Source organism: Parasteatoda tepidariorum, chromosome 6, assembly GCF_982258835.1.
Source record: "Parasteatoda tepidariorum strain Cologne lab strain chromosome 6, Ptep-v5.0, whole genome shotgun sequence".
Lineage (NCBI taxonomy): Eukaryota > Metazoa > Arthropoda > Arachnida > Araneae > Theridiidae > Parasteatoda > Parasteatoda tepidariorum.
In genome coordinates this window covers 77,526,906-77,538,720 of record NC_141760.1, presented here as the reverse complement: position 1 = coordinate 77,538,720, position 11,815 = coordinate 77,526,906, and the positions used below count along the sequence as shown (strand labels likewise).

Here is an 11,815-nt window from a genome sequence, read left to right as displayed (position 1 = left end):
CATTTAAATAAAAATAAAAAAAAATTGTCAGTGTCATCTGGCATGGTGTAATTGGGCGAGAGGTCAAATCATGACCTCTAGCCAAATTCAATATTCAAACTTCATCACATTCGCGCAATTTTTTCCTGAAATTATTCCATTCATGACCGGTTGGGGCACATAAATGAATTACCACAGTACCTATTATTTTTTAAATAATAATATTAATACCCCAAAATAATTTTTTTTTTATTAAAAATTAATAATAAGACAACTCAACAAAAATTCCCATCATTTTACCTCATTCTCCAGTTTTTCGTTTCATGAAATGAAGAAGTGTATTAAACGGCTCATCTATATGTACTATTTATTTTACATAATTGGCATTCAGTGCGCATAGCAATAGCAGTACGCATAGCATGTTTGCTAGGGCAATATTCTCGAAAGATATAGGATCTAAAGGCTCTATTCCTTTCAGTGAGTCACGGGAGGTAGCCTATCTCTACGGAGGAAAAAAATCTTTTCAAAATTTATGTACTGTATAGTAATGACGTATCTGATAAGGCAAGTAATTGTAGCATTAACAAAAGCATATAAGCATATAAAACCCTATTTTATGGCTAGTTTTAACAAAATTATTACCAAATTATTTTATTAAAAATTATACCTATCTTTTAACCATTACCTATCCATTACTTACCTAATAAGTACACAAACACAGCAAATTTTACGATATTCTGGTATTTTGAACCATATTATTTTTCTCTGCGTGAACACATTTGTATTTATACAAATGTGTAGTTAATTTAACTAGAAATTTTCAAATTGATAACAGTATTTTTAAACATGCTATTTATTAAGTATAAGCACAAATAACTAGGTCTAAAAGGCTCTTGAAATCAGTGAAATTTCGATGTCTGTGTTGATATAATTTTTTAAATTAGTTTGCTAACATTAATTTGTCAGTGCACTTATGGAAAAATTAGTTCCATTTTAAACAAATGCTTTTATTGCAAATTTCCGGGTGGTGCAAACTATGTCCTAATTAAACCATGTAACAAACCTTTAAACGTAATAAATTGCCCCAATTTCTATATCTAAAGTGAATCATATAATATTACAACCAAAATTAAAAATTGTAATTATATGGTTCAACATCGCACCATATTAAACTAGCAGCAAATTTTAACGAAAATATTGCCTATATTATTTCCTTCATATGACCAAGCAAATTGATTTGTTTGTCAGGGTTCTATCTATTGGTTCTTCAGGGTTCTACTATGCACACATATGCATATTTAACATTTTACCTATTATATTTATTTTGAATAGCAGAGAAAATAAATTTGCCGAACTTTACTTTTTAACCTGTTAAAACATTTTGTTTTGCACTGCAAGGGCCGTTTTGCAATTCGAGCTTTTAAGACCCATATTTAATTCAATGCAGGCCATAAGTAAAAGGAAGACTTTAAGACATGACCTTTTAACGTAATACATGCTAAGAGGTCTTGCATAGCCATCTGTAAAGTTTACTTGTGCTAGTTTTAATGATTGTATAAATGTGGTTTTTTGTTTGAATATGTTTGCTTATCTTAATGCAAAGTTTATATCAGAATTTTATTTTACTGCATAAAATTACAATATACGCAATAAAAATAGAAATATATGTAGTCACACATTATGAAGCTTACTGCGTCGAAAACCATTTACTTTGTAAAAGTATAAAAGATTCGGAAAAAAAATATGTGAATGTTAAAAAAAATATATTTTTTTTCATATTATAAGAAAGCTTTCTTTCAAAACACAGTCGCAAAATAAAAAAGGGACAAATACGACATTCTTCCTACTTCAAATATTGCATTGAAGAATAAAAGTGATGTTAAATTCTACAAAAGAAGTATCGACATTCAGTAGGATTGCTTAAGTATGTCTGGATAGAAATAGAACATGGAAAGATAGAATAATTTTTAATTAAAATATCTAACTATAATCAGACTTCTTTTCGACTTAAATAACTTAATATCAAAATCGATTGAATTTCCATTAGCTTTCAAACATCGATATTTCATAAGTCGCGGCTTGTGTAAAGAAAGTAAATTGACATCTCTTATTTTTATAGAAACAGGAGAAAGTTTATTTTTGTTCTTACGATAAGACAAGGGTACGTTCTCATTATGAACAACTTAAACATGAGTTTATTTTTTTTTCAAAGCAGCTGGTTATTTAAATTTGATACGATATTTCAATCTCGTTTAATATATAAGGAATCTTCTTTTCAAAATAAAGTTCCTAAGAAATGAATTGAAATTTTTACTGTCACAAATATAGAATTTAAAGGATAGTGTGCAATAAAAAATTGTAACAAAGCGACTATCCATTCAACAAACATCTTGTTTTAAATATGGTAGACTCTACTAATATTAGGTCAAGACTTTAACGATTGCCTTTAAATTAAAAATTCTTTGAAATGGAATTGTTGAAATCTCATTTTCTTAGATTTAATAACGGAATAATATTTTTGGAAGTAAAGTCTGATGAATTTTACAATCTTATTGTATTATTGTATGTTTTTAATGCATTACTTTACATAAAATAAATATTTTGCGTTTTTTTTCTGTGTCATCCCAGCAAAAACATAAGTTCTGGCCATCTTCGAAATTACTGACGGTACTGATTGAAAAGTGAAGGTGCAAATTACTGTCAGCTGGGTTGATTGCTGGGCCACCCTATGAACTTTTGCCAACATCGTAGGAAGTGTTGGGCCTGTACATTACAAACAGCCGCATCCCGTCAGTCTGAATCTACCCAATGGGCCACCAAGTTAAAGTTGTCTGCTGCCGCCAGTGAAGCGGTCGAGCGAGTAACTGTAACTGTGAATTTATTGTTTAGAAAAAGAAGCACGTTGGATTCTTATAATTTTCAAAAAAGGTAAGGTTTTATTTTTTTCTATTACATTGAAGTTATTATTTTAATCATTTTTGATTTACTATTGTTCAAATATGTTTACGACGTGCAGATTTCGGTTTACAAAGAACCGCGTTTGAAGTGCTGTTTTGGCGCTATGTTTTAGATTGGCAATCATCTTTATTCAATTAATACATCATAATTAACACCTTTCTAAGATAGAATAATAAAAAATATTAAATTTAATTCAATGAAAATGTACAGACAAATGTTTTATCAACACCAAGATCGCCGCCAAATTTTTAGCGACAATCGAGCAGTAGCACGCCAAAAACAAATATAAATTCTGTTGTATGATGACTCTTTAAGTGCAATTCATAATATGTTGTAGCATATGATATAAATCAGGTTTATCTAAGTATATTATGAAAATAGGTTTGTATAATAATCAAGAATTTTCATTAAAACTTATTTCTTTATGTTAAATAATATTTAGATTTTAGTTAACTAATTGCTGTTAGTAATATTAAAAATTGTTTCTGTTATATGTATTTCATTTTAATGAAATTTTTGAGCTAAATTCAAGTGTAAAAATAGGTAAAGGTTTAATAATTTATACTAAATAGTTTAAATTAAGATGAAAAATTTATTTGTACATGTTAATATAAATAATTGCGAAGAATCGTGCTGTGAATTCTTAAACAACCTAAAAAAATATAGATTATGGAAAGTTTTTTAGCACGCAGTTGCTCATACTTAATTGTATATTGGCTAACCCCACTTATACAAAAGAAAAATATTACAAAATTCTTTTATATTTTGAAATCAATGTTAAGTTACTTCATAATTTTTGTTAAGAGTTAAGTGAATAATGTTTTTATTGTGAATTTCAAGTTAATATTCATATAAAATAATGCCCGATTTTTATAGGGATTACAAAAATATATAAAAGTTAATACAATATGAAAACAAAATTCATACTCAATAAAAATAACAAACAACTCTTTTTCTATTAGTTTTAAAAATGTTAGAAAACCTGTTAGCGCTCTCCATGAATTTCTATAGGTTTTCTTATTTCTTGCTGTGTTTATTATTAATTTAATGAACTCGCACTCGTATTGGTAACATGCGATCAAAATTTCTACTTTTCGACTAGTTAGAGTACTAAAATCTACAGGAGCTCTGTACTTGTTGACAATTTAAATTACAATCATTTCCTGACCGCTATAGACAGAATATAATACCATTTTATTTACAAGTACAACTTCTTAAAAGGATGTTTGACCACTTTCGAAGTAGCCGAGGTGCTTCAAATTTAACTTGTATTCTATTGAGAAAACAAGTTATAACTGCTTCCAAATCACTGAAAGCTAAATTTATAATAATTTTTTGCAGAGAATCTTTCAGTGGAAATAAAAGTTTTTCAATTAACTCCTTGAAAGATTTTCAATGCTAACCTTATATTTTGTGATCCTAGAGCCGAACTTAGAAAATTTTGTTGTTTTATTGTTGACAATTCTGTTAAGAAAATTTCCTGACCTACGAGTTATTTTTCTCATTCTAATTTCTGAAAAATATTATTCTAATTTTCATTCAAACGTTTTGAGTGCCCGTTGTGTAATGCTTTTTAAATTTTTGCTGAAAGTTAAGCGAAATTTTTTTTACTGTATATCTCAAGTTAATATTCACATGAAAGTAAGACCTTTTTTTTTCTTTTACCTCTTTAAATGTTAGAAAACCTGTGCCAGTCCTCCATGAATTTCTGTAAGTTTTATTACTTAATGTATTTATTATTTATTGAATTATCTCGCTTTCATGTTTGTAACAATGGTAACTTGCAATTGAAATTTCTACTATTTTCCAACTGAGTGAAGTACTGCGTCTCTGTTCTCATCAACTTCACTTTCCAAATAGCTGAAGTGCTCCAAATTCAACTCTTATTCCATTGACAACTTACATCTTATCACTTAAAGGAATTTTTTTTTTCTTAAACTAAATATCAAATCCTTATATTGAGCTTTGTATGGAAGTGCTAGACTAATACAATTATTAATAATAGTTTATTAGACACAATATGCTTTAATATTAGATTCCATTGAACACTAATTTAAACGTAAATTTCCGAGTAGTTTGAAACACGGCTTAACGAAAAAATCTAGCCGCTTTTTTTTATTGATAATTTTCTTATTTTATTTTCATAATCTGTTTTGGCTTGAGCAAAATAGTTGTTGTTTGCCTGTCAGTCTGACCACAGCAAAGTGAGGGTTTAAACGCACATATTTTAAATTATTGTACTAGGGGGCGAACCATATGGAAGCGACAAAAATTTGATTATAATCAATTTGAAAAGTTTTTTTCAAAATAAATTAAATTTCAAAAATGACTTTTATGTGAAACTGTTCTATTTTACATAAATTAAATTGAGAAAAGCAACTATTACCAACCAATTCCCCTGATACAAATTTTTAAATTTATTAATAGTTAAAATGATTTATCAATTAACTTATTTTTTTTTCATCATCTGCAGAATCTTTGATGTGCATAAATAATTTAATATTATTTTGAGAAGTAATATTTTAATTATTATTATTTGAATTATGATTTTAAAGAAGGATTAGGGACATTTTAATGTATTAAGCGAATTCATTTATAAAGTACAGTGAATTCTCACTTATGCACCAGTCTTTGGGACCAAGAGAAAAAGCGTATAAGATTTAAAAAACAGTAAGTTCATGCAAATAAGAAAAGCTTCAGATTCAGCAAAAGCTAAATTTACAATAATTTTTTGCCGAGAATCTATTAGTGGGAATAAAAAAATAAATTTCAATTAACTCTTAGGAAGATTTTCAATGCTAACCTTATATTTTGTGTTTTTTTTTATTGTTGACAATTCTGTTAATAAAATTTCCTGGTCGAAAAGTTATTTTTCTCATTCTAAATTTCCTGGCCTACAAGTTATTTTTCTCATTCTAATTTCTAAAAAATATTTTAATTTTTATTTAATCTTTCTGGGTGTCCATTGGGTAATACAGTAAGACCTCGATTATCCGATCTAATTGGGACCGCTAGTACCTCGGATATCGGAAATCTCGGTTAATAGGAACCATGTATAAAAACCTTCCGTGCTAGCGAATTTAACTAATTTTAAAGTAAAAAACAATAGGACGTTTTTTAAATGATAAAAATAAACATATATGAACTTATGTTTCACAGCTAAAAAGACTTAAAAAGGAAATCAACTCTAGCAGTAAATTTTGAAAAGTAAAATGGAATTTTTTTTAACTATACTTAGTTAAATATCGAAAGACGCATTTTCAAAAATAACACAAATCTGAAGGAAATATTATATTTTTAAAATTTACATGATTAAACTTACAAGTCACATGACCACTGTTAACAAAGCATTCATGGGTGTTGTCTTCTCAGGGTGTAATATTTCATGGAAGTTGAGTGCTTTTGTGGGAAATAAGTGCCTGTAACACGGACAACGAACTAATATGTGTATAATTTCTTCCAAGCTCATTTTGGACAGGAGAAAAAAAAATTTAGACTTCGTTATTGCCTCGGTTAACAGAAACCTCGGTTAATCGAAGCTCGATTAATCGAGGCTCTACTGTACTTGTTAAATTTCTGCTAAGAGTTTACCGTAAAATATTTTTACTGTATACAAGGTAATATTTACATAAAAATATGACCTTTTTTTTCCTTTTAGCTTTTCAACCTGTGCCAGTCCACCATGAATTTCAGTAAGTTTTTTAACTTTTATCATATGCAGAATCTTGGATGTACATAATTAATTTAATATTAGGTACTTTGAGAAGTAGTATTTTAATTATTATTACTTGAATTATGATTTTAAAGAAGAATTAGGGACATTTTAATGTATAAAGCAAATTTATTTATAAAGTGCAGTGAATTCTCCCTTATGCATCAGTTTTTGGGACCAAGAGAAAAAGTGTATAAGATTTTAAGAACAGTAAGTTCATGCACATAAGAAAAGCTTCAGATTCAGCGAAAGCTAAATTTACAATAATTTTTTGTGGAGAATCTTTAAGTGGAAATAAAAAAATAAATTTTAATTAACTCTTTGGAAGATTTTAAACGCTGACCTTATATTTTGTGATCCTAGAGGCGAACTTAGAAAATTTTGTTGTTTTATTGATGACGATTCTGTTAATAAAATTTCGTAGCCTGCAAGTTATTTTTCTCATTCAAATTTCTAAAAAATATTATTCTAATTTTTACTTAATCTTTCTGGGTGTCCGTTGTATAATGTTTTTTAAATTTCTGCTAAAAGTTTACTGAAAAAACTTTTTACTGTATATCTCAAGTTAATATTTACATAAAAATAAGACCCTTTTTTTTCCCTTTTAGCTCTTCAAATGTTGGTAAACCTGTGCCAGTCCACCATGAATTTCTGTAAGTTTTATTACTTTTATCATCTGCAGAATCTTTGATGTGCATAAATAATTTATTATTTTGAGAAGTATTATTTTAATTATTATTATTTGAATTATGATTTTAAAGAAGGATTAGGGACATTTTAATGTATTAAGCGAATTCATTTATAAAATACAGTGAATTCTCATTATGCTTCAGTCTTTGGGACCAAGAGAAAAAGTCCATAAGATTTTAAAAACAGTAAGTTGATACAAATAAGAAAAGCTAGATAGAAAAGTTTCAATAGCTGAATAAAACTACAAATAGTCGTGAATAGCGGCTAAACCTTCTAATTGTTTTTAATGATTTCGAGTAATGTTTTTGTCATCTCTGTTTTCGCGTAAACTGAGTAATAGTAATCGCTATAGCTTTACATTCCTTGACCAAAAACTAACGTTTTAATTGGTGGTGGGAAAGACACTGCTAGATAAATTTTGAAAGCATATGGGTGGTATATATGGTGGTTTCAATGTGGGTGGTGTGATAGATAAGACACCTTATTCAAATTCATATAAAAAAATGTCTTCCTAGAAACAATAAAGGTGAAAAAAATCCCATAGGGAAGAAAAATGAACTGTATTACTAGATCCAGTAACTTATTTCCTTTTATCTGTAACGAAGATTGTTTATTTGCTTTAAACTGAAAACTTTTTCTAAAAAATGGGATTATTTTTTTCTATTTAAACAAAAAATAAAATCAAAATTTTAGACTTTTAAAAAAAAATTGTGTGCTGAATTGAAATATTTATTTTCTGAATGATGCATAAAGAATTATAATTATTATTATTTTCCTATATAATGATCAAGGGCCTTTGAAAACCTTTGTATATATGCAAAAGGCACATAAAAGAGGTGGCGCAGAAGTGATTGGTCACTGTATGTAGTTTTATATTTTAATAATGGTTATTAATTTTCATTTTAATCGTTCACTTCCCTATTCAATGAAAAAAAAGTGTTATATTTATAAATTTTATTGATGTATATAAAATATTTTTTTAAAAATTTTATTAAGTACAGTAAGATTTTGATTGTGAAAACACAATCATATTTAAAAACCTACCTTGTTAACATAGCTTAAAAATGTGTAGGTTAAAGAGAAAAAAAAAAAGTAACGACAAAGTACTGATTTGAAGCATCTTGAAACTAACCTGTACAATATTGAATGCCTTCTAAGACATTATTTGGTAGAAAAAATTTTTGCGATAAGAACAATTTTTTAGTCCAAGCAAATAAAATGCCCCGTAAAAGTTAAAAAATTCTTAATAAAATGTGTAAGTAAATTTAATTTATGGTAACTAAGAAATAATGTTAATAACACCTACATTTCACTTATTTATCTATTCTTCAATAGTACAAAATATTTTTATTTGGCAATAATATATACACCTACCTTTTTAAAAACAAAAAAGTTTTCTTGAAACAGAAGTTTAAAATGTAAACACATTAGGAATCTCTAAACTAACATTTAAGTGCGACAGAAGCAAAAAGATTATAGAAATCTTACGATTTTATGAGTTAAACGAGATGAAAAACATCAGAACCAGTTTAATTGCATATTGAAATGTTGAAGTTTTTAAAGATTCTTTTTTAACTTTCCGCCCTATAAACGGGTTGTGGTTGTGTGACGTGGGCGACCCTGCTTCACCACAGGTGCCCACTGGGTAACGAGAAGAAAGTAGTAGTTCTGGCATTCCTGTGGCCAATGGGACAACCCCCCAATGCCTGCAATTTAAAAAAAAAAGGGAAAAAAGTCTATAATAAGGAAACGCCCATTGTAACGCTCCTGTCCTTGGGCAATCAAACAGGTTTAAATGTTTTCAGTCTAATTTTTCTCTGAATTATTCATTAGATTTAAATAAGTTTTGTTTCTTTTTATTTGTGGCCCATAATGTGTGTATCCTATTACAGAGTTTATTTGCTAGAATTCGAAAAGTATATGTTGAAAGTGGTTAATGTGCAACTCCTGCTATTCTAATCTACAGAAAATGACAACTAATTTTTCTGTATCAAATAAAAATGCAGTGTACCTCCTCGAGAAGGGCCAACCGTCCTCACTGCCCTTTGACGACACTGTCTGATAATATTCCTTTTAAAAAATTTAATGTGTAAATGATGATTACACACTTTTAAAATTATTCGTGTTAATAAGTTTGATTCAGATACCATTACAAATATTTACTTTGTTAATTCTCAAGTCAACTGGGTAAATTTTTAAAAGATTTTTTTAGTATCAATAAGTTTATTAAAAGATTTTTTAAAAAAATTTGAAATGAATATTTTTTTTAAAAATATGTACCTTTCAATATTTATTTTTAATTAATCGTTTATTAGTTAATAGTTTAAATTATGGAAAAAGCCTTCAAGTTTAACGATATTTTTTTCTATTGCACAATGATTTTCTATTAGCATGTTTTTTTTTCTTTGTAAGCTACAAATTTTTCTCATTTTGATAATGGGTGAGAACTACTTTTTGAAATATACATGTAAAATAGTAGGTATAGGATGGTAATCGAATTCAGCTGTTACATAATAGTACACATTTTGTTAACTATTTACGGTGTTAATTAAAAGCCCTTTAAAAACTCGGTGTACCCTTTTTTTTTTAGGAAGCACCTTTCCCTTTTTTATTCCTAGGCATAGTAATGGAGTATTTAACAAATATTTTTGTTAAAAGAAGGAACTAAATTAATAAAAAAATTTGAAGAAAAGAAATTTCATCAGAGATGTAAACAATGTTATTAATATTTATGTAAACTTTTCATTTTTTGTCTTACATCTATACCAGTTATATAAAGACATTACGGAAATCGTGACATTGGTCAAATCTGTCGTTATTCTTATCTAGTTCTTGTGTTTTTTATATGAGGAAAACATTAATTTCACAAAGCATCACCATTAAAGTAATTTAAGAATTTATTGATTTATAAAGTTATTACAGAATTGTAAAATTATCTGCCTTTTTAACTAGCAAATTTTGAGCAACCTTTTTTCATATGGTTTCAATTCTGGTTTCAATTCAATGCATATTATTGTTTTGATGCCTATTTTAATATGAAAAATGTTGTAAATTTTGAAATTTTTTTTGTCAAGGGTATACAATTAAAAATTTAATCATAAAAGTAAAGCGAAAAAGAAATACTATTGATACATTCGTGCATGTAAGTAATATATATTTAAAAGTAATTTTTCTTCTACAGCTTTCCTTGAAACAATAATTTACATTAGAATATCATAATTGTTTTAAATATTAAATGCAATAAAATTGAGCACCATAAAATTAATGAAGAAAAAACTGCATGTTTTTTAAAATTAAATATTTTCTGAGAAAAGGTGAGCACAAAATTAAACACCCTGAATAACTTTTCATTTAACAGTTAGATTTTCATGTACTAGTTGTCAATCTTAATGGGTTCGTGAGTCAATATTCAATAATTTCATTCAGAAGGGAATTTTATGTTCAAAATCTTTCTAAATTATAAGACAGGTGTATGTTTTGCATGGTGTTACTAATTTGAAGACTAATTTGATGAGTCAAAATTTATCAATGAAATGATAAAAGCAAAAACTTTTCGATAGAAATTTTAGTTTTAAAAGCTCATTTTCACAAAAATACTTATGTTTTTAAAATATACGATTTGCATAATTTTTATTTTATTATCCTCTCTTTCAGGAGAACTCTTCTGTGCTATTCCAAGTGATTCTATGTAGACAAAGATATGATTTCTCTGTTGTTTTTATTATTTTTAAAATTAAATTGAAATTTGTGTAATATTTGTATTGATTAAGGTTATGTCTTTGTATTTATGTCTTTGTATAATAAAATGTTTGCAAGAGACAATGTTGATTATTCATTTAACTAATTTCAGGGTACATTCAATTCATTACGTGACTGGTTACATTAGTACATTTTTGTCCAATACACCTTTTTTTTGTTAAATTTGCTGCAAGACTATATATTATCAGTATAACATGAATTCATGATCAGTATCGCACTAAATGATCATCTCTGGACAGCCTCTTAATATTATCGACTGTAGGTTGTATTTATTTTTGTATAGGGTACAATAGTATCACTAGATTCATTAAGAACACAGCTTTTATTTTGAAACATATATATACTGACTACAAGCTATTATAGACATATATATTGACTTCAAGTTAAAACTTGAAAAATTACTTGTGAGATACAGAATTTTCATAATTCTGGACAGCAGTTTTATTATTCTGCTTTTAAGTAGAATATCACTGTAAAGAAAAGATTATTACATATGTTTACCTAGTTTAAAAATGTATTGATAAGTGGAAGCATAGATTGTGCACAGCAAATCTTTAGGACTAAGGGGTTAAACTGTGTAAAAAATATTCTTTGCAAAAAACAATTTAAATGAAAAAATTAACCTAGAAATATTTTCTTAGTTCATATACAGTAGGGAACCGATTATCCGGAACGATCGGGACCATTGCTATTCCGGATAACTGATTTTTCCGGTTT

At 27.5% G+C, this 11,815-nt stretch overlaps 1 long non-coding RNA gene across 2 annotated transcripts; it reads left to right on the top strand.

Annotated features, from left to right (window-relative positions):
* Window positions 1–2,735: 2,735 nt before the first annotated feature.
* On the top strand, window positions 2,736–11,091 carry LOC147808158 (uncharacterized). Of its 2 annotated transcripts, none has more exons than XR_015434746.1 (4): window positions 2,736–2,907; window positions 4,618–6,629; window positions 7,258–7,302; window positions 10,994–11,091. It is a non-coding gene; the product is annotated as an uncharacterized LOC147808158 (long non-coding RNA). The 2 variants fall into 2 exon arrangements; XR_015434745.1 differs by having other exon boundaries at window positions 2,736–3,318.
* The last annotated feature ends 724 nt before the right edge of the window (window positions 11,092–11,815 follow it).